Genomic DNA, 21,424 nt, shown 5'->3' on the forward strand with positions numbered 1-21,424 from the left:
GAAGTGATGATTTTTAGTGAGAGAGGTTCTTGCCTGTCTTGCAACTAACATTAAGGGAATTCCACTTATAGTAACGTTTTAAAATGCTTGGCCCTCAGATTTCTTTTGGACACAGTCTCCAGTAGCATTCTGCACCTCTTGGAAAATGCTGTAGAGTGTTTCACTCTTAAGGATTAAGTTGATACTGATTAGAGATGCTCTTTGTCATGCTGAAATCTATTCCTACGCTTTAATTGTTATGTTTTTTAAGAGCAACGGGTGTTGAACTTGATTAAATGCTTTTCTGACATCTACTGAAAGCACCTAAGTTCTTTTTCTTCCTTTTTTTTCCCCCCTTTTGGTAGATTTCCTCATCTTTAATCATCTGCTTATAACTTTAAGTCTGGTCCACGACTCAGTGTACCGACCCGTGACGGGAGCCAGACTAGGGCAGCAAATAGCTCTTGCATACAGAGGAAAGTAGGGGGTACAGAACATGGAAAAAACACACACACAGCTGAACAGCACGTTAGCATTTGTGAATTCATGTGTCACACAAAAGTCACAGTGAGAACCCAAGGAACCACATGAGTTAAGTGAATCACGGAGGGCTTCCTGTAGGAGGTGACAGAGGGAATTTAGAGACAAGCTGGAAATTAGGGCATTTGGATTTCAGTCTTGCCACCCATGGAGTCCAAGAGCATGATTTCCTGGCCTCTAATTTTGTCAAGGCTATGGTTTTTCCAGTAGTCATGTATGGATGTGAGAGTTGGACTGTGAAGAAAGCTGAGCACCAAAGAATTGATGCTTTTGAACTACGGTGTTGGAGAAGACTCTTGAGAGTCCCTTGGACTGAAAGGAGATCCAATCAATCCATTCTAAAGGAGATCAGTCCTGGGTGTTCTTTGGAAGGAACGATGCTAAAGCTGAAACTCCAGTACTTTGGCCACCTCATGCGAAGAGTTGACTCACTGGAAAAGACTCTGATGCTGGGAGGGATTGGGGGCAGGAGGAGAAGGGGACGACAGAGGATGAAATGGCTGGATGGCATCACCGACTTGATGGACGTGAGTTTGAGTGAACTCCAGGAGTTGGTGATGGAGAGGGGGGCCTGGAGTGCTGCAATTCATGGGGTCGCAAAGAGTCGGACACGACTGAGCGACTGAACTGAACTGAATTTTGTCAGCAATAAAACAGAAATAATCATAGACCATGAGACCTTCAGAGGCATCCAGGTTAGTCTCCTTCATTTGCAAATACTAGAGGCAGAGGATCAAAGGGAAGTGATTTGTTCAAGATCATCGAGCCATCCCTACTGTTTATCTTGGTTCCAAGGGGAGGGGGAGAGAAACAAAGACAACTTGGAGATCTTGGGCAGAAAGGAAGCAGAGAACACCCGGTGTGTTGTGACCCTTCCCCTGTAATAAACATTACTGTTGTCATCTTGAAAGCGGGCTGAGTCAGGGGGCAGAGGCCAGCGGTCAGAGGAGCCTGGCCGGGAAGAGGAGCAGATCCTGGAGCCGCCCCTGCAGCAGCCCCAGGTCTCCTGCATCAACACACCTGTGCAGACGTACATGGATGGCTGTTCAATCACTCATTCACTCCCCTATTCATTCTGCAAGTACGGAGCCCGTACTGAAGCGTGTCCCCCAAGTTCATGTCCTCCTTGGAACCTCAAAACTTGAACTTATGTGGAAATATGATCTCTGCAGATGTAATTAGGTGAAGTCAAGCTGGGTTGGGGGCAGGGGCCTGGATCCAGTATGACTGATGTCTTTTTCTTTTTTTTTTTTTTGGCTGCTCTGGGTCTTCACTGCTGTGGGCTTTCTCTGGTTGTGGTGAGCATGGGCTACTTTTCGTTCCAATATGCAGGCTTCTCATTGCAGCTGTTTCTCTTGCTGTAGAGCATAGGCTCAAGGGTGAGCAGGCTCAATACCTGTAGCACACTACGTGGCTTAGTTGCCCTGTAGCAGGTGGGATCTTCCTGGACCAGGGGTCGAACCTGCGCCCCCTGCATTGGCAGGTGGATTCTTAACTACTAGACCACTGGGGAAGTCCCTGATTGGTGTTCTTATACAAAGAGGAGAAGAGATACAGAAATAGATGCACACAGAGGGAAAACAACCACATGAAGACAGAGGCAGAGATGGCGGGGTGGGGGAGATCCATCTATAGGCCAAGGAGAGCTGAGGATGGCCAGCCACCACCATAAGCGAGGGATGTGTAAGACCCTCCCCTTAAGCCTCCAGGAGGAAGCAATCCTAAATTTGGACGCGTGGTCTCCTGAACCAAGAAAGAATAACTGCTCTTGTTTTAAGCCACCCAGTTTGTGGTGCTTGGTTACGCAGCCCCAGGAGCCCCAGAGCTTGCCCCATGGAACCTCTTGCTGGGAGGGAGAGGGGGTGTTTGATTGGAATCCTTCAAACCACATTACCCCCATCAGCAGACTGGTCCTCCCAGCCACCATGCCATACATAGCTTGTGAGTGAGCATCCCAGCCTCCTCGGGACAGACACAGAAAACCAAGTGCTCCTTAAGCTGTGAGGCCCCAGGTACCATTCAACGCACTTTGCACACACTGTTCTCTAAACGTCATACGCATATGCTCAGTTGTTCAGTTGCGTCCGACTCTGCGACCCCATAGACTGTAGCCCGCCAGGCTCCTCTGTCCTTGGCATTCTCCAGGCAAGAATACTGGAGTAGGTCGCCATTTCCTTCTCCAGGGGATTGTCCTGACCCAGGGATCGAACCCACATCTCCTGACTGGCAGGCAGAATCTTTAAAGCCCACTTTAAAAGTCAGTTTCAGCCAAAAGGCAGGTGAGGACACAACAAATCTGAGAGCAGTCCGTGTCAGAGCCATACTCCAAACAGACTGTCTGCATGGGGGGAACACGTTCTTTTGCACACCTACTTCCTGGCTCCCCCAGGGCTGTAGCACCTGCCCCTGGCAGGCCTGTCTCCCACTCATTAGCAGCTGCGGGGACCCCAGGCAGTTGGCATCTGGTCTTTGAAAAGGTATTTATCTTTCCACTCCCTGAGAGCAAGCGAGAGCCATAAAAGGCCATGCCCAATGTCAGGTGCACAAGCGTTTCATAGAGACAGATGTTGTTCACAAGTGGTGACCAGGCCTGGTCACTAATGGACAGGGACGTGAGAGCCTGGGATGCAGCTTACAGCTCAGCTCACTGCTGAGCTGCAGGGCCTTGGCCAGGCCACACGTGTGGACATCTCCCAGTGCCTGGACCAGGCCAGGTACTCCACAAGCAAAAACAAGATGTGAGCCATCACAAGGCCCACTTGAGGTTCTAGCACAAGCCTGAGACTTCTGTTTGGGTAACATCTAAATTTTTTTTTTTTGGCCATGGGGCATGTGGGATCTTAGTTCTCTGACTAGGGATGTAACCTGTGCAGTGGAAGTATAGAATCTTAACCACTGGACTGCCAGGGAAGTCCTCCATTTTAATCTTCTTTAAGTGTACAATTCAGTGGCACTGAGGATATTCCCAGCGTCGTACAATCACCATGGTTATTTCCAGAATATTTTCATCACCTCAAACAGAAGCTCTGTCCCCTCTAACACCCACCCCCAGCCCCCAATAAGCACTGCTCTCCTCTCTGTCCCTGAATTTGCTATTCTTAGCACCTCATACAAGTGGAATCACACAATTCTGCCCTTTTGCGTCTGACTTCTTTCTCTTAGCATCATGTTTTCAAGGACCATTTATGTGGGGCCTGCGTCAGTGCCTCATTCCTTTTTTGGCCCCGTAATATTCCATCGTATGGCTATACCACGTCATTTCTTTTATCCATTTATCAGCTGATGCACTGAGTCGTTTTCAACTTCTGGCTATTGTGAATAATACTGTGAAGAACATGGGTGTATAAGTACCTGTTTGAGTCCCTGCTTTCAATGCTTTGGAGTAGAATAACCCAGGAGTAGAATTCTAGTAACATTGTTTTGTATGGGTAGACCACATTCTATTAGCCCATTCATCAGTTGGTAACCAGACAGAGGAACCAGAAATCAAATCGCCAACATCCACTGGATCATCAAGAAAGCAAAAGAGTTCCAGAAAACCATCTACTTCTGCTTTATTGACTACACCAAAGCCTTTGACTGCATGGATCACAACAAACTGTGGAAATTTTTCAAAGAGATGGGAATACCAGATCACCTTACCTGTCTCCTGAGAAATCTGTATGCAGGTCAAGAAGCAACAGTTAGAACTGGACATGGATCAACAGATTGGTTTCAAATTGGGAAAGGAGTACCTCAAGGCTGTATATTGTCACTTTGCTTATTTAACTTATATGCAGAGTACATCATGCGAAATGCTGGGCTGGATGAAGCACAAGCTGGAATCAAGACTGCCGAGAGAAATATCAATAACCTCAGATATGCAGATGATACCACCCTTATGGCAGAAAGTGAAGAAGAACTAGAGAGCCTCTTGATGAAAGTGAAAGAGGAGAGTGAAAAAGTTGGCTTAAAACTCAACATTCAGAAAACTAAGATCATGACATCCGGTCCCATCACTTCATGGCAAATAGATGGGGAAACAATGGAAGCAGTGAGAGACTTTATTTTTGGGGGCTCCAAAATCACTGCAGATGGTGCCTGCAGCCATGAAATTAAAAGACGCTTGCTCCTTGGAAGAAAAGCTATGACCAACCTAGACAGCATATTAAAAAGCAGAGACATTACTTTGCCAACAAAGTTCTGCCTAGTCAAGGCTATGGTTTTTCCAGTGGTCATGTATGGGTGTGAGAGTTGGGCTATAAAGAAAGTTGAGCACCAAAGAACTGATGCTTTTGAACTATGGTGTTGGAGAAGACTTTTGAGAGTCCCTTAGATTGCAAGGAGATCCAATCAGTCCAGCCTAAATGAAATCAGTCCTGAATATTCATCAGAAGGACTGATGCTGAAGCTGAAACTCCAATACTTTGGCCAACTGATGCGAAGAACTGACTCACTGGAAAAGACCCTGATGCTGGGAAAGACTGAAGGCAGGAGGAGAAGGGGACAACAGAGGATGAGATGGTTGGATGGCATCACTGACTCAATGGACATGAGTTTGAGCAAGCTCTGGGAGCTGGTAAAGGACAGGGAAGCCTGGCATGCTGCTGTCCATGGGGTTGCAAAGAGTCAGACACGACTGAGTGACTGAACTGAACTGAACCTGGTGTTGCTGCTTTCCTTTTTTCTCTTTGGCCATGCCACTCATGGGATCTAAGTTCCCCAACTAGGAATGGGATCCAGGCTCTCGGCAGTGAAAGTGTGGAGTCCAAACACTGGATCACTAGGGAATTCCCAGCAACCCCATTGTTTAATCACTTAAAGAACCACTAAACTGCTTCCACAGTGGCTGCACCATTCTACATCCCACCAGCCAGGGGACAGGGGTTCCCATTTTTCCACATCCTCGTCAACACTTGTTATTTCCCACTTTGGGATATTAGTCAAGCCTGAGATGTCAGAAGGGAAGAAAGAAGTGTGCCTGGGGTCCTGGACATGGCCTACTGGCATCTGCGCACTTCAGCCTGCTGTCTCTGCAGGGCTGCATGGATACGGGCTGGAGAGTCGAGAGCATTCAGTTCTAGGTCCAGCACTGGTGCTTGTGGCTATGCGACGCTGGACACAGACTGTAAGCACTGTGAGCCTTAGTCACGTCCTCTGTGGGAACCGAGCTAACGCCCCAAGTGTCACTTCCCACAGGAGGTGGGGCTGTGAATCTATGAGGGCAACCAAAGGAAGAGTATTTTCAGCAACTCTACAGGGGGACACAGAGGTGGCAGAAAGAGGCGGGCGGGGTTAACCTCCCTTAGAGATCGCTTATGATCGTGTGTGGACAGGACCTGAATACGCCCCCCTTCAACTTCCTCTTCTTCTGCCTATTCAAAACAGTTTTTTGTTTTAGTTAATTGATCAAGTTTGGGCTGCTCTGGGTCTTAGGTGCGGCACGCAGGCTTTCTCCATTTGTGGCGAGCAGGGGATGCTCTCTAGTTGCGGTGCTCGGGCCTCTCATTCCAGTGGCTCCTCTCGTTCCGGAGCTTGAGGGCTTCAGTAGTCGCTGCACCGGGGCTCTAAAGCACAGGCTCGGCAGCCGTGGCACATGGGCTTCGCTGCCCCTCGGCATGTGGGAGCTTCCTGGACCAGGGACTGAAACTGCATCCCGTGCACTGGCGGGCGGACCCTTCACCATTGGACCACCAGGGAAGTCCTCTTTCCCTGCCTTTGAATGGAGAAGCCAAGATACGGGGAAAAGTAGAAAGACAAAGAGGGAGGAGGGAGAATGCTAGATGACCGACTGAGGGCGACCTTGCATCGGAATAATTACTGGACACAGACACACACCCCCGTACACACACACACACACACCCCAGTGTACACACACACACACCAGTGTATACACACACACACACGACCTTACATCAGAATAATTACTGGACACAGACACACACCCCAGTGTACACACACACACATACACACACACACACACACACACGACCTTGCATCAGAATAATTACTGGACACAGACACACACCCCAGTGTACACACACACACACACACACACACACACTCTGACAGCTCCTGAGTCAGACACACACCCCAGTGTACACACACACACACACACACACACACACACACATGACCTTGCATCAGAATAATTACTGGATACAGACACACACCCCAGTGTACACACACACACACACACACACACACACACACACACACGACCTTGCATCAGAATAATTACTGGATACAGACACACACCCCAGTGTACACACACACACACACACACACACACACACACACACACACACACACACACACTGACAGCTCCTGAGTCACATCATGGATTCAAAGTTTGTCTGAATCTCTTATGTCACCAGATCGAAAGAAGCATACCGACAGCAGGAATTAGCAACCCAAATTTTCAGGGGAGGAAATGAAGGCCCAGGGAAGTGGGGTCACACACAGTCCAGTCCAAGTGGGGCCTCTGGACGCTAGTGAAGCTCAGCCAAACCACAAGACACCGAGCTCCGTGCAGGGCCCGGGCCCACGGCTTGTTCTTCCAAAGCAGCAGCAGCATCTCTCTGTCTGTGTCTGTCTGTCTCTCTCTCTCACACACACCCAGTGACTGAGGTCTCCACCGAGCAGCCAAGGCTACATTCCGGGAAAGAAACAGGACCCCTTTTCCTCTTACCAGCAGGAAAAGCACACAGCCTCGTGGGCCCCCAGCCGGCATCTCCATAGTGACAGAATCACAGAGGCTGTGGGGCTAAAAATAACGCTTCCACTTTCTGAAACCCCCGTCTGCTTAGCTCCAGCTGCACAAGGGCTTGGTGATGCTCTGTGGCCAACACCTAAACAGCGAAGAGGGGCCCTCTTCTCTGAGGACGGGGGACAGACAGAACACCCGGGACACCAGGAACAAAAGACCATCTGTGCTCCCACGAAAGAGTTCCTGAAGGTTGTCACCCACAGGCTCCCAGACAAAAGGGCTCCATGTGGGTCATGACAGCAAGCAAAAGGCGCCCCAGCCTCCATGCACAACATCCCCACATGCGCACAAGCAACCCATTCATGGCAGCCCTTGGGAGGCATCTCTTAAGCCTTGAAAGTAAGAAGTGTTTCTTTTCCAGAAGTACCAAGGGTTTGCAAGTTTTCCCACTTAAAAAAAAAAAAAAGGATTTTTCAAAAGGCTTAGCTCCCCAGGCAGGCTCTCAAAAACCTACTTCACTGCAAAAATGGGTGCAGTGTATGGAAATGGCCTAAAACAGTCATTTAGCCAAGGGCTTCCCCTGGGGGCTTGCAGAGCTTCCCCAATAGCTAGGTTGGTAAAAAAAAAAAAAAAAATCTGCCTACAATGCAGGAGACCCCAGTTTGATTCCCAAGTCAGCAAAATCCAAAATCCGCTGGAGAAGGGATAAGCTACTCACTCCAGTATTCTTGGGCTTCCCTGGTGGCTCAGCTGGTAAAGAATCCGCCTGCAATGTGGGAGACCTGGGTTTTTTGTTTGCTTGTTTGTTTGTTTTTAGTTTTTTATTTTTTTAATTTTAAAATCTTTAATTCTTACATGCGTTCCCAAACATGAACCCCCCTCCCACCTCCCTCCCCATAACATCTCTGTGGGTCATCCCCATGCACCAGCCCCAAGCATGCTGTATCCTGCGTCAGATATAGACTGGCGATTCAATTCTTACATGATAGTATACATGTTAGAATGCCATTCTCCCAAATCATCCCACCCTCTCCCTCTCCCTCTGAGTCCAAAAGTCCGTTATACACATCTGTATCTTTTTGATCCCTGGGTTGGGAAGATCCCCTGGAGAAAGGAAAAGCTAGCCACTCCAGTATTCTGGCCTGGAGAATTCCACAGACTGTAGAGTCTATGGGGTCGCAAAGAGTCAGACACTACTGAGCAACTTTCACTTTCCCTGGTGGCTCAATGGTGAAGAATCCACCCTGTCAATGCAAGAGACGTGGGTTCAATCCCTGGGTCGGGAAGATCCTCTGGAGAAGGAAATGGCAACCCACTCTAGTATTCTTGCCTGGGAAGTCCCATGGACAGAAGAGCCTGGCAGGCTAGAGTCCATGGGGTCAAGAAGAGTTGGATGCGACTAAGCATACACATACAGATGGATTTTTTTCAGAGCCAGACTGCCTGGATTTGGATGTATCAGCCATGTGCCCTTGGGGTAGCCAGCTTTCTGCTTTGGGCCTCAGTTTTCTCATCTGCACAATGGGACTAACTGCAGGGTGTCATTGAGGACCAGGCATAGACTAGGTGCTTCAAGAGGTCAGTTATTCAGCTGTCTGGGGTCCTGTTCTTGGTGGGTCAGCCTGAGAACCCACTAGCAAGTGGAAATTCCAAGTGAGAGCAGCTTTTCAAGGGGCCAGCTGTGCATCAGCTGGAAACTCCCCATCTTAGCCAGCACTTTGCACACACTGAAACCCTGCCCTGCCAACTCTCCATCTACATGACCTTCCCCAAATCAACCCTCAGCCTCGGCTTATCTTCTAAATAATCTATAACATGGATCACAACGAACGATTCCCAGTATGATTATTAACTATATTATGGCTCATTTTAAACAGCCTTAAAATTCGCACAATGAATGCAACTCCTCATTAGTCACACAGCCCTGAGTTAATAATTAAGCAGCCTTAATTGGTGGATGTGGAAAGGCATGGCGCAGCTTCCTAGGCACCATTGCACATGGAACCAGCCCAGCCCTATAATGGATTTCCTAAGTCAGCTCAGAGCTAATTCACATCGAAAGTTAATTAGCCTAATGAAGGCAAGTGCGACTTAGTGACTTCCAGCCTGATTCTGCTCTGACTCAGCCACCCCAGGAGGCTGCCAATGCCATCCTCCTAGCTTCGATTTCCTGGAGCTCCAAGGAAGGGGCCCTGGGGACGGTGCTTCGGGGAACCATGTGTTCCTGGCTCCCCGACTGCGATCAGCTGGGAGTCAGCGAGCACTCAGAAGGCCACAGAGAGGCAGGATACCCCTCCTTGTGGAGTTCATTCTGGAATCTCTGCAAGGGAGGGAACCTTCCAGCAAGAGGAAGTCACAGGTGAGCCCCAGAGAGGTGGAGGGCCAGGCAACACCAACCTTCATAACCTATGACTGGTGAAGACCAGGACTGTCCCTTGTCCCTGACCAGGAAGATAGCAGCTCACATATGTAGGGCAGCTGACAATCCACAAAGCTACCCTCTCATTCAGACTCTCACTGCGTCCTCCCCTGGGAAGGAGCATCGCTGGATGGATACAGAAACCAAGGCCCAGAAAGGCAGGATCATCAAAGGCCACTCATCCTGGAAATGGCACAACTCAGACCTCCCAGACCCCTAGGCCCTCCTGGTCCAGCTGTCTTTCACTGTTCCTCATTCAGGGGCAAGCCAAAGTCAACATCTCGCTGGCCCAGAAACGGCCCAAGTGTCTATCAACAGAAAAGCAGAAGGTGGTCTCTCTATACAGTGGAACATTACTCGGCCAAGAGAAGAAGGAAATTCACAAGCCACAACGCAGGCGAATCTGAGGACATTATGCTCAGTGAAACGAACCAGACCACAAAAGGACGAATTCTGTATGATTCCACTTATTCGAGGCACCCAGAGAAAACTCACAGAAACAGAAAGCAGAACGGTGGGTGCCAAGGGCTGGAGGGAAGAGACCGTCGTCGTCTAACGGGGACAGAGCTTCAGTTTGGGAAGAGGAAGAAGCTCTGGACAGGATGGGGGTGATGGTTGCACAACAGGGTGAATGTACTTAATACCACGGGACTGTTTGCTGAAAAATGGTCACGGCGGTAAATTTGACATTATGTGTATTTTACGACTCACACACACAAAAATGAAGTACTAATATCGGCTACAACATGGGTAAACCTTGAAAACATTATGTTACATGAAAGAAGCCAAAAACCAAAGGTCACATAGTGTAACATTCCATTCATTGGGGGGCCAAAAAGTTTGCTTGGGTTTTTCCGTAAGATCGTATGGAAAAAAACCAAATGGATTTTTTTTTTGGTCCAATCTAATATTTGAAATAATCGGAACAGATAAATCTATAGAGGCAGAAAATAGAAGAGTGTTGGCCACAAGCCAGGGGAGGAGAGAGAAGGGAGCATGACTGCTGATGGGTGTGGGGTCTCCTTTCGGGGTGGTGAGGATGCTCTAGAATGAGACAGAGGTGGTGGTCGCCCAGCCTGCAAACACAGCATGTGCCACTGAATCGCACATTTAGAAGTGGTCAGCTCTCCGTTACATGAATTCCACTACAAATTTTTAAAGGAGGCCAGGAAAGAAAATCCCCCATTCTCTCCTTCTGCACCCATCTGCCTTCCCCTCTCCTGCATCCACACCTTCACCCAGCGCCCTCATTCTCTGCTGGGCATGTGTCCAGTGGCCCTTCCTGGCCCTTCCATGCGCTGCACACCCTGGAACCTCCATTTTCCCTCTGCGTCCAGCCTGAGCAGTCAGAGGCTTGGAATCCTCCTGAGTGAGTGTCCTTCTGAGCAGGCTGGATTCTAGGGAGAGCAGGAGAAATCTGGAAGATAGCCTCCTGGGAGAGCAGGTGGGCCAGACCGCCTTCCCCAAGTGTCCTCCCGTCGGAGGCTTTGTTAAACCCTCTTCTTGGACTTCTCTGCTGGTCCAGGGGTTAAGAATCCTCCTGCCAATGTAGGGGACGCGGGTTCCATCCCTGGTCCGGGAAGATCCCACGGGCCTCACAGCAACTGAGCCCAGGCTCCGCAACCACTGAGCCCAGGCACCTAGAGACTGTGCTCCGCAGCCAAGAGAAGCCACCGCAATGAGAAGCTGGCGTGCAGCTACAAAGGTCCAGCATGGCCCCAAATGACAATGAATTAATTAATAATAAAATCCTCGTCCAAGTTCAGAACCAGGCAAGGTGCTCCAGGAAGCCAAAAAGGCATACCTCGGCCCTGCCCAGGGGAGCAGTGCTGGCTGGGACGCCTGGACCCAAGGAGCCGCCTGGAGAGGATGATAGTCCTAGAGTGGCCCACACAGTGTGGAGGGCCCCAGGGAAAAACAAACCCTCTAACTCTTGCCCATCGGACCCCGGCCTGAGCTAGAGAATCCCACGGGGACCCATCTGCGTCTCTTCTCTGCCCAGTGGCCACTGGGCCTTCCACTCTCCCAGCCTGGAGGAACCCGGAGGTAGCAAGACAGGCGATCGCGGTGCTGGTGGGAGACACAAAGCGCTGGCCTCTGCCTCCTCCCCTCCCTGCGGCCGCGTCTTCTCTAATAAGGGAGAGAAAGGGCACAATTGGGGCAGAAAGAGGGGAGGACCCCAGAACAAACTGACCCACCGACGCTGAGAACCCAGAGGGGATGGTGAGCAGGGCCCACCCACCCTGGCAGACAAGGCCCCGTTCGCTCTGAACTGTGCCCTTTAAAAGCGCACCTGCCCCGGCCCACCCCCCCACCCCCACGGGCATCCTAATACAGCCAGTCTGAAAGCTGCTCTCACTTCAGGAAAGGAAAAGGTACCACTTCCCAGGATCTCAAGGACACACAACCCGCAGGGCCTCTGACCACAGCCTCCTGGGTGTGTGGCTACAAGACTTGACAACGGGGAGCCCAGGGGGCCCCCAAGTCATGCCCACGCCATGATCCCAGAGCGCACTGCCCTATCTCCGGAATCTATGCTAAATCCTGCTCTACGTCCATGGTGCCTTTGGGCCTCTTTGAAGAGCAAAAGCTACAGAACAAGAAAAGAGAAATTCTGTTTTCTTCTCTAGGTAAAAAATGAAACAAAAAACTCACACAAACCCAAACCGAAAACTTCTGGGCACTGTTCAGACTGAACTGCATCAGGAAATACTCATGGAATTTTTGTTGTTGTATTTGGCCTCACGGCAGGTTTTCCAGGATCTTAGCTCCCCAACCAGAGATTGAAGCCCAGCCCTCAGCAGGGAAAGCCATGAGTCCTAACCACTGGACCATCAGGCAACTCCCCTGATGGATTTATAAACAATGACATAACAACATGGCATGGGTCATGTAGGGAATGCAACAGAATGAACTTGAAGAATCGAGACCCCAGTAGGACAAGAATCCTGGCCAGCCGTTAACTTGCTCTATGGTTGGCCCAAATCATGCCCTCCCTGAGCTGTACTGTCTGTGAAACGTGACAGCTGCAAGCACTGGACGCCAAATTAAGACCGCTTCCAGCCTCAGTTTCCCCACCTGTAAAATGGGCATAGCAGCACTTCTGGGTGTCAAGTGAAAAACAATAGGCAGAAGCTCTCTGGGCCTTGGAGGGTGCTACCCAAAACATGGATGAAGGAGAAAGGACGTTTTCCCTCTGGATCTCTAGCCACTGCCTCTCCCCAAATGGTCATCAGTTGGCCCTGAGTTACCTCCCGGCCACTATACTGGGCACGGGGGACTCAAAGTCAAATAAGCCCAGTACCCTGAGCTTGCAGAGCAGCTAGGCTTGACCAGGGGATCCTCATAGTCTGGAGAGGGAAGAGTTGTTGCCTTCTCCTTGGGCAGGAATCTTAGGATCCAGAAAAGTCCATTATGAAGCATCAACCTGTCTGGTTATGTGATGGGTGCCTTTATCAGCCTAAACCCTCCAAACACCAGTCCTGTAGCTCTCAGGCCACCAAGACAAATCAAGTGAACCAAACATCCCAGATTTCACAAGCCCGCCTCCCTCCAGTTCACAACCGCGTCTTGAGTCTCAAGCCTGCTCCCCATCCAGTCTGGGGTGGTAAGGTTTCAGGCAAATGGAAAGCCAAATGAAAGATCAAACCCATGGATTTTTTTTTTTTTTCAACACTCCTTCCACTCTCCTATTCTCTTAAGATGCTGAATTCCTCTTTTCCCCCGCTGCTGCAAAGTCAGACAGCACATTCCTCAGGAAAGGGGACAGTCAGCGAGGAAAAATAACGAGGTAAAAAAAGAGCAATGGGTGTGATTGGCGCTCTAAACCTTGGTACCTAAGGAGTGAAGGGCAGGCTGTGCTGGTCAGCTCTCATCACCACGAGCTCACGACGCTCGGTGAGTCATCGAGGCTAAGACCCGAAATAAAACCAGTGGCTCGGGAGCTCAGCTGAATACTGATGGAAGGATATGTTCCCTGCCTCCCCTGGCTACTCCTGGTGGCAAAAGCTCAGGCTGCATGGCCCCCAAGTATAAAAATTAATGAGCTCCTTTGCATACTGGGTTAATGCAAATCGTGCTCTGGATCAATTAAATCGGCCACTTCAGAACTTTGCTTGGCTGTGCTGGGAAATGTCACAGGCGTGGGGGGAAAAAATGAGGTCTTAAGTTACGCACGTCCATCTGACGGCTCAACAAGGGGGAGTGCTTTCAGAACTCTGGAAGCTTTTGTTATTAATGGTGTTTTAGTGTTGGGTTCTTAAACACATCAAACAAATTTCCTTCAAACTGGTAGTTACTGACTGCCACGGGGAAGGCTGCAGGCCTCCCACCTCCCAGATGGCTCAACCACAATGAACGCGTGGCCTGTCAGATGCACAACACTGACGAACTAATTGAAATATGCTGCAGGAAGCCAACCCCAAATAAATGTGAAATAGCGGCTTCCTTACGCCAGAGCCCGCCCGCCGAACGTCCTCCCTGGCTGGCCATCCGTACCGACTGAGCGGTCCCCTGGCTCCGAGAGTGCTGCTTCTGTGTGGTTTTCAATGGACTTAAATGTCTTTTTTTTTCCCCATTGTGATTACCCGAGAGGGAAAAATTCTAATTGCAGAAAATGTTTGGTTTTCTTCCCTCTTATGGGGAAAAAAAAAAAAACAAAACGTGCAAGTGGAAAGTCAACTCTCAGGAAAACAATTATTGGGCCCTCAGGCAGGACAGAGGGAAGAAATGGACCCATGGGCAATAAACAGGCCTTGACCGGCCTCCGGGCAGCCCTGTGTGGATGGACGTTGGTCCCTGTCGGAACTGGGAATGGCCACCCCAACGTCCGCCCCTGGCCCTTCAAGGTGGGTTTTCAAGGGGCTGTAAAGAGACAGCAGGTGGACAGCCCATCTTCCACCTGCTTCACGCAGGGCACTGGCGCCTGGTGGGCTCTCCGTGGGGCCTGACTCCTCCGTGGACCACAGCCAGTTGAGGCCAGGAGGCCACAGGGCCTGACTCGGTCCGGCAGGGCTGCAGCAGGAGATAGCTCTTGCCCTGCCTCACAGCACAGCAGATGAGTCAGCCAGGCCCTATGGAGACCTGGGCGGTAGTGCCCGGCTGCTAAAGAGAAAATGCCATCCTTCAAGGGGAACCATCTCCTAAAAGGGAAAGAAAGAGCCTCGGAGAGAAGAAATAGCAATAACTCCTATGACCTGCGTACCAACTCTTCAAGGGGCGCAAGCAACAGAATGTTTTTGTAAAGGTGCCCAGCAGTAAGAAAGCCAGGACTGGAGGCGTGGGGCCCCAGGAAGCCCCATGCTGGCCCGAAATGCCTCCCTAGGAGCATCATTCCTTTGGGTGACAGGCTGCCCTCAGCTCCTCCCAGCAAAGACCAGTTCTGTTAGATGTGAGGTTGTCCGCATCTTCTGATGTGTGAAAACACGGGATCTCCTGTTCGCAGGCTGTGGAAAGGGGAAATGGGCACCCTTCTGGAAGGGGTACAGGAGGGCGAGGGGGGAAACCTACACCCCGATATTTCTCCTTCTTCTGGCACCCAGGATGGAGAAAACACAAGAAGCTTCGGTCCCAGCCTTTACTCGCCAGGAATTACTGAGTGTCGCCGAGGAGTCCAGGTGGCACTAGTGGTATAGAACCCACCCGCCAAAGCAGGAAACTCAGCTTCGATCCCTGGGTCGGGAAGATCCCCTGGAGGGGAAAATGGCAGCCCACACCAGTATTCTTGCCTGGAGAATCCCAGGGACAGAGGAGCCTGGAGGGCTACAGTCCTTGGGGTGGCAAAGAATGAACTCAGCTGAGCACACGTGAGGAGCCCTGTTCTGGATGCTGCAGACACAACGACAAAGGCAGCAGATGAGGTCTGTGCATGGGAGTGGGAGGACTGTGGCCACGAAGAGGAAAGGCTCTCACAACAAATGCGATAGGAGCGGAGGGGAAAGAACCACACTCGGGATCAGCCAGGGGTGGGTGCAAGTGTTGGCCGGGCCCCAGCTATTCACATAAGCTGCATCAGGTCCTTCACCTCTCTGAGCCTGTTTCCTTTCTGTTAAATGTGGCAACAGTCCCTCCTTATCGCTCAGGAGTGTTGTGTTGTGGAACTACTTTGCATAAACAGTTGGTAACCATTATTCACGGATTCCGTAGTATTTACGGCCCCTCCTGTCTGGCTAGAGTTTTACCTGTAACTCAGAAACTGAGGAGCGCGGTGCTTACTCGGTCTTTTGCAGACGTGCACAGAGCAGGGAAAAACTGAGTCACCCTGCCTGCCCGAGCCCTGCAGAGGTCAAACAAGGCGGCCCCCTGCCTTTCAGTTCAAACTGTCAACAAGTATCCTCTCCGTGGTCTGTTTAGTGCCATGGTTTTCACACTTCTGTGCTTTTTGTTAGCGATTTAACATGGCCCCGAGCATGAGGCTGAAGCGCTGTCTAGTGCTCAGAGCCGGGGAAAACCGTGATGCACCTTATGGAGAAAACATGCGTGTTAGCTGATCTTCGCTCAGGCATTGAGTGGCAGTGCTGTTGGCTGAGTTCAGTTTAATCAATCAACTGTTGTTGTTTAGTCACTAAGTCGTGTTTCTTTTGCGATCCCTTGAACTATAGCCCACCAGGCTCCTCTGTCCATGGGATTTCCCAGGCAAGAATACTGAGTGCGTTGTCATTTCCTCCTCCAGGGGATCTTCCCGACCCAGGGATCGAACCTGCATCTCCTGAATTGGCTGGTAAGCGGATTCTTTTCCACTTAGCCACCAGGGAAGCCCAGTGAATCAGTAACATATATTAAGTAAGAAACACACATAAAAAGAGTTTTCTATTGGTCAGGGGACAAATGCTGTGGCCAGAGGCTGGCAGGAACCTAACTCTGAAATTCCCCAAAGAGCAGAACTGCCAGAACTGGACCTGGACTGTGTGCACATGTGACCTGGGATGTATTATATTACACTTGAAGACCTTCTGCCCTGATGGGCCACCGCCCCACACAGCTGAAGGCTGACATGTCCACACCCATCTGGTCAGCATTACCATGGGATGGGAATCAGCCTTGGGATCTCCAAGTCCTCGGGCCTCTTTTTATAACTCTCTGTCTTTCCCCTGCACCACCAACTCCCCACACCGCCCCACAAAAGGGAAATGGAACTGTGGGTTTAGGGTTCTCGGAGGAAAAGCTTTGAGAAAGATGCCGGATTTCAGCAAAAAGAGGGTGTGAAACTGCTTTCTCTCTTTAAAAAAAAAATCATTTTTTTTTTTTACAATGAGGGCTTTAAAAAAAACAAAAAACTTATTTGGCTGTGCCTGCGGCATGTGCAGCTGTGGCAGGCAGGATCTAGTTCCCTGACCAGGGATCGAACTCTGGCCCCCTGCATCGGGAGCTTGGAGTCTTAAGCCCTGGACCACGAGGGAAGTCTTGAAACTGCTTTCTCGATGCTCTTCCCCAAGGCGCTTGCTTGAGTTTGATTTGTCTGCTGCCGGAACCCTGCCTGTTGGTTAATCTGGTTTCCCTCCTCTGGCAAGGGCAGTTGTTAATATGAGTAACTGAAGAAAATGCCAGCCCTCCTCTCCAACACAGCTCTTTCTGCCTTTGGTCATGGCAATTTCGCAGGACTTTCTCTTGGTGTTCGCCAGCCTGGGAGTGAAGAAGGCAGTACCCCTGTACCCACTTTACAGGAACAAAGGACCGATGTTCAGGGCTGCTGCCTGTTGTCAACCCCCGCCAGTAACAAGAGCCCACACCGAGCTAGGAATTAGGGACCTGGGTTCCAGGTTTTGGGGCAGGCCTTGGGCAAGTCGCTTCTCTTCTCCGGGATCACTCATCCTTGACGGGGCACAGTCCTCAAGGCTCCAGTGTTCCCAGAGCATCCTGCAAGGCTGGAGGAGACCTGAAAAGGCACCACCAGCCTTGCCATTTTCTCTCCTTTTCCACAGGAACCTTTTCTGGAAGGGCCCTGGTGATAACCACAGATTTGAAACTCTAAATTCTACACACCTTTCCAGGTGCTGTGACTATCAAAACTCCGCCCATTCTTCAAGGCCTCCTTCAAATCCCACCTCTTCCAGGAAGTCAACTCTGACCGTCTTACCCAGAAAGGGCGTCTCCTCCTCTGAACCCTGCCTGCTGTTTAAGCCACAGCATGCCCCGTGTTACCCGTGGGGCGAATCTCCCTAACCACACCGTGAGTCGAAGTTTTACATTCAATGTTACTTATCGTATTCAACTCTTTATATGTCCAGTTTTCCAGAAACCCTTTGTGATGACTTATAAAGGCAGATTTAAACATATGTATATATGTTTAAATATACTTAATATACGCACATAGACAGTAAAGTAGAAATAGTATGCTGACCACAAGGGTGAGTGAATATAGTCTCTATATGAATATGTCAGGTTGTCCATCCAGTGTCCTGGAAGCCAGGGAAGAGGAGGCGACCTGAATCAGTCAGAAATACAGTGCAGGTGCAACGAGCAGAGCCCAGCAGAATTGGGTAGGAACCCACAGAGCCTCTGGGCAAGTGGGTTGACCTCTCTGTGTCTCAGCGTCTTTCTCTGGGAGAAAGGAGGGCGAACACCACCTCACTTGCAGGGTGCACAGGGCAGCCTTGGGCACGCTGTACATGCAGTACACATTCCAAACATGTTTCCTTCCCCATCTTCCTTCCCATTATCAGAGGAAGCAAACTGCTTTCCCTGCACACAGGGGAGGCAAGGCTTCTAAATTCTAAAATCAATTTTTCATACACGCTCTGAGAAGACTTGAGCAGAGAGGGAGCAATGCCCTTTGCTCATTACCCCGGGTTTTAGAGCACAGCGGACAAAGATTTGCCGTGGCTGCCGGGGCACTACTTGGTAACATCCTGGGCACCTAGTGAAAACCTAATGAACACTGATGGAAGGACGCAGAAAGAAGTCATTTGAAGACCACTTAGCGAGGCTTCCCTGGTGGTCCAGTGGTTAAGAATCTGCCTGCCGGTGCAGGGGACACGGGTTCGATCCCTGGTCCAGGAGGATCCCACATGCCTTGGAGCAACTAAGCCCGTGCGCCACAACTACTGAGCCTACGTGCAGCAACTACTGAAGTGCGAAAGCCCTAGAGCCTGTGCTCGGCAACAAGAGAAGCCACTGCCACAGACGGCAACTAGAGAGCAGCCCCCACTCACCACAACTAGAAAGAAGTCCACGCAGCAACGAAGACCCAGGACAGCCAAAAATAAAATAAATAATTTTTTAAACCTTCATTATTAAAAACAAATAAATACCACTTGGCTACATCGGTGTCCATTGGCAGGGGGTCCTGGTGGGCAGGTTTCGGGAGGGCTGTCCACAAGGCTGAGAAGGGGTGGGGAAGGGGCCTGGAAGCATGTGACTGCTCACTCAGGATGGCTCACCTTTCCTGCCCATGGCTGAGGACACAGGCATGATGAGATCACTGGCCTTCCGCAACAGAGCGTACACACCCCCACCCTCTACTCCACTGTCTTTTCCAAAAGCAGCCAGACAGAGATCTCGAAGCACCAGAAGTTTCCGCTTCCAATCTCTACAGATGAACGGCACCGTTCTCCATGGCTGGCTCTTCTCAGAGGCCAAGCTAGAAACCCTGAACGGGATGGGATGGTGAGGAGAACATCTGCCTGCTTTCATTTCATTTATGTATTTTTTTCTTTGGCTGCACCTCACGGCTTGCAGAACATCCCCAAGCAGGGATCGAACCCGGGCCCCCTGCTGTGGAAACACAGAGTCTTGAGCACTGGACTGCCAGGGAGGTCCCCATCTGCCTGGTTTTAAAACAGGCCTCTAGATAGGAAGGAAGGCAAAATTGGGTCCCTGTGAGAGAGAATGTACAGTCAACTGGAACAAGGGCTCTTAGCTTCTCACCTTTATCCCACAGACCTTTTCCCTAGAGCCTACCATGTGCCAGGCACGGGAGAGGCAGAGAAATGAGATTTAGGGCCAACCCCTGCTCCCCTAGGAGCTCAGTCTAGCAGGGAGTCACAGGATAACATTCAACTGCCATTCAACTGCCATTCTTCCTGGTAAGTTGAATTAGCATGGGGCACAAAGGTGGAGGTGATGGACTCCACCTGGGAAGGCCAGTGAAGACAAGCCTGGATCTCCGTAATGAACAGTCAAAAAGGCAGAGGATGCAGGGCCCAGATCCTGTAGGGCCTCATAGAAGCAGAGGAATTTTCTTTCAGATTCCATAAGGAAGGACCAACCAAGATCAAGAGAAACCTGGTAACTTAGTTACAGACGTTATGGGAGGGCCAGGCCTGGAACCTTGAATCCCAGTCTGGTTCTCTACTGCCTCCCATGCCCGATGAATGCGGAAGGCCAAAGAGAGAAGTCCATTCCACACCCAGGGCCCAGAGAGCCCACAGTCTGTGCCTGGACATCCTCATAGCAGAGCATGTATTGTCCTAGTCATTTGGCAAGTCACTCTCTACAAGAAAAACAGCCCTTCCTAACTCATGGTGTTTCTCTCTGCAAAGGAAGAGAGCTGGGAGTCTCTTCTAATCGCCAGCGTAGAATTTAACAGGGACAGTCCAGGAGTCAGATAAGCTAGGGTCCCAGAGCTAAAGCTAAAGGTAGAGCCCCCCGGGGTGGGGCCTTCTACTCCATCCAGACACTAATGCTGACAGTGCCCAGGATGCAGGACCAGGGATGAATCAAACCCCACCTCCATCCTCCAGGAGCTGACAATCCAGCAGGGGAGATAAGCCAGACACAAAAGTAACTATAAAATAAGGCAGGTGGTGATAAGAGTCACACAAGGGACCCAGATAAGGTGCAATGGGAGTTCAGAGCAGAGATGAGTCACACTGGGGGCTTGGCCATGGGGAAGACTCAAATGAAGGGGAGCATTCCCTTCAGAAAGGAGGGAGGGGTCTAGCCGGCCACCCCAACGGCTCCCCTATGGGAACTGGGGAGAGAGCTAGCAGTGGTTGGAGAAAGATGCTCAAAGGAGGTCCCCTCTGAAGAACTCTGATTCTAGAGGGGAGGAGGTGGGCAGGCCTGAGGCTTTCTGCCCTACCCCATATTTAAGAGGTAGGGACAGGAATGTAGGATGAGGAATCTAGGATTTATGTAGAGGGCAGCAAATGGGTTGAAAGGGGATAGAGCCAGAAGATTTGCCTTGAAATGACATTTGCCTAGCAAACACACTCTGTTTACTCAGAACGTCCATCGGAGGTTTCCCTAAGAGAGAATTAGCTGCACGTTATGGGGGAGGGGGGACTCAAGAGTTTTGTCCTCCCCAAGTCACCCAGCGGCCCTGCACGCCCCCGGCCCCCTACCCCATAAGAAAAGCTGAGAGGGATAGGAAGGCAGATGGCTGCTCAGACGCAGAGCTGGCACCGCAGGTTTTACAACAGGAAAGGGCGACTCACAGGATGGAGATTGGCTAGATTTTTCCTCCAGCGAGGGGGACACCCGGGAGCACTTCTTCCAAGTCCTGGCCCCCTCTCTCTGAGGGCCACACCCCACGCTTAGGCCCCGGGTACCCACCCAGGCAGGCCAGGGCTGGAGGAGGAGAGAAGCACAGAGGGCTGTGGCCACCACTTCCTCCCGACCCCTCGGTCAGGAGCGCGGGCCGGCCGGGGCAGGCCCAGCACCGCACACACACCTGCCCCTGCGCCGCCGTGACACTTGTCACTGGGGGAGGGGAGCCCTCCGCGCCCCAGCCGGAACCGACGGAAATTCGGAATTAGCACTGGGCCCCTCACCCCCCGAATCCGGAGGGCCCGTGCTTGGGGTAGGGGGGTCGGGGGCGGATTTCCTCAGCCCCGGTCCCGGCGCGCCACACCCTCCTC

General features: G+C 50.9%; 1 protein-coding gene across 3 annotated transcripts in view; it reads right to left on the reverse strand.

Annotated features, from left to right (window-relative positions):
* PITPNM2 (phosphatidylinositol transfer protein membrane associated 2) overlaps positions 1-21,424 on the reverse strand; it is a 158,666-nt gene that overhangs the window by 136,929 nt on the left and 313 nt on the right. The gene's annotated exons all lie outside the window — the stretch shown is intronic.

The sequence above is a fragment of the Capra hircus genome, chromosome 17 (assembly GCF_001704415.2).
Source record: "Capra hircus breed San Clemente chromosome 17, ASM170441v1, whole genome shotgun sequence".
Classification (NCBI taxonomy): Eukaryota; Metazoa; Chordata; class Mammalia; order Artiodactyla; family Bovidae; genus Capra; species Capra hircus.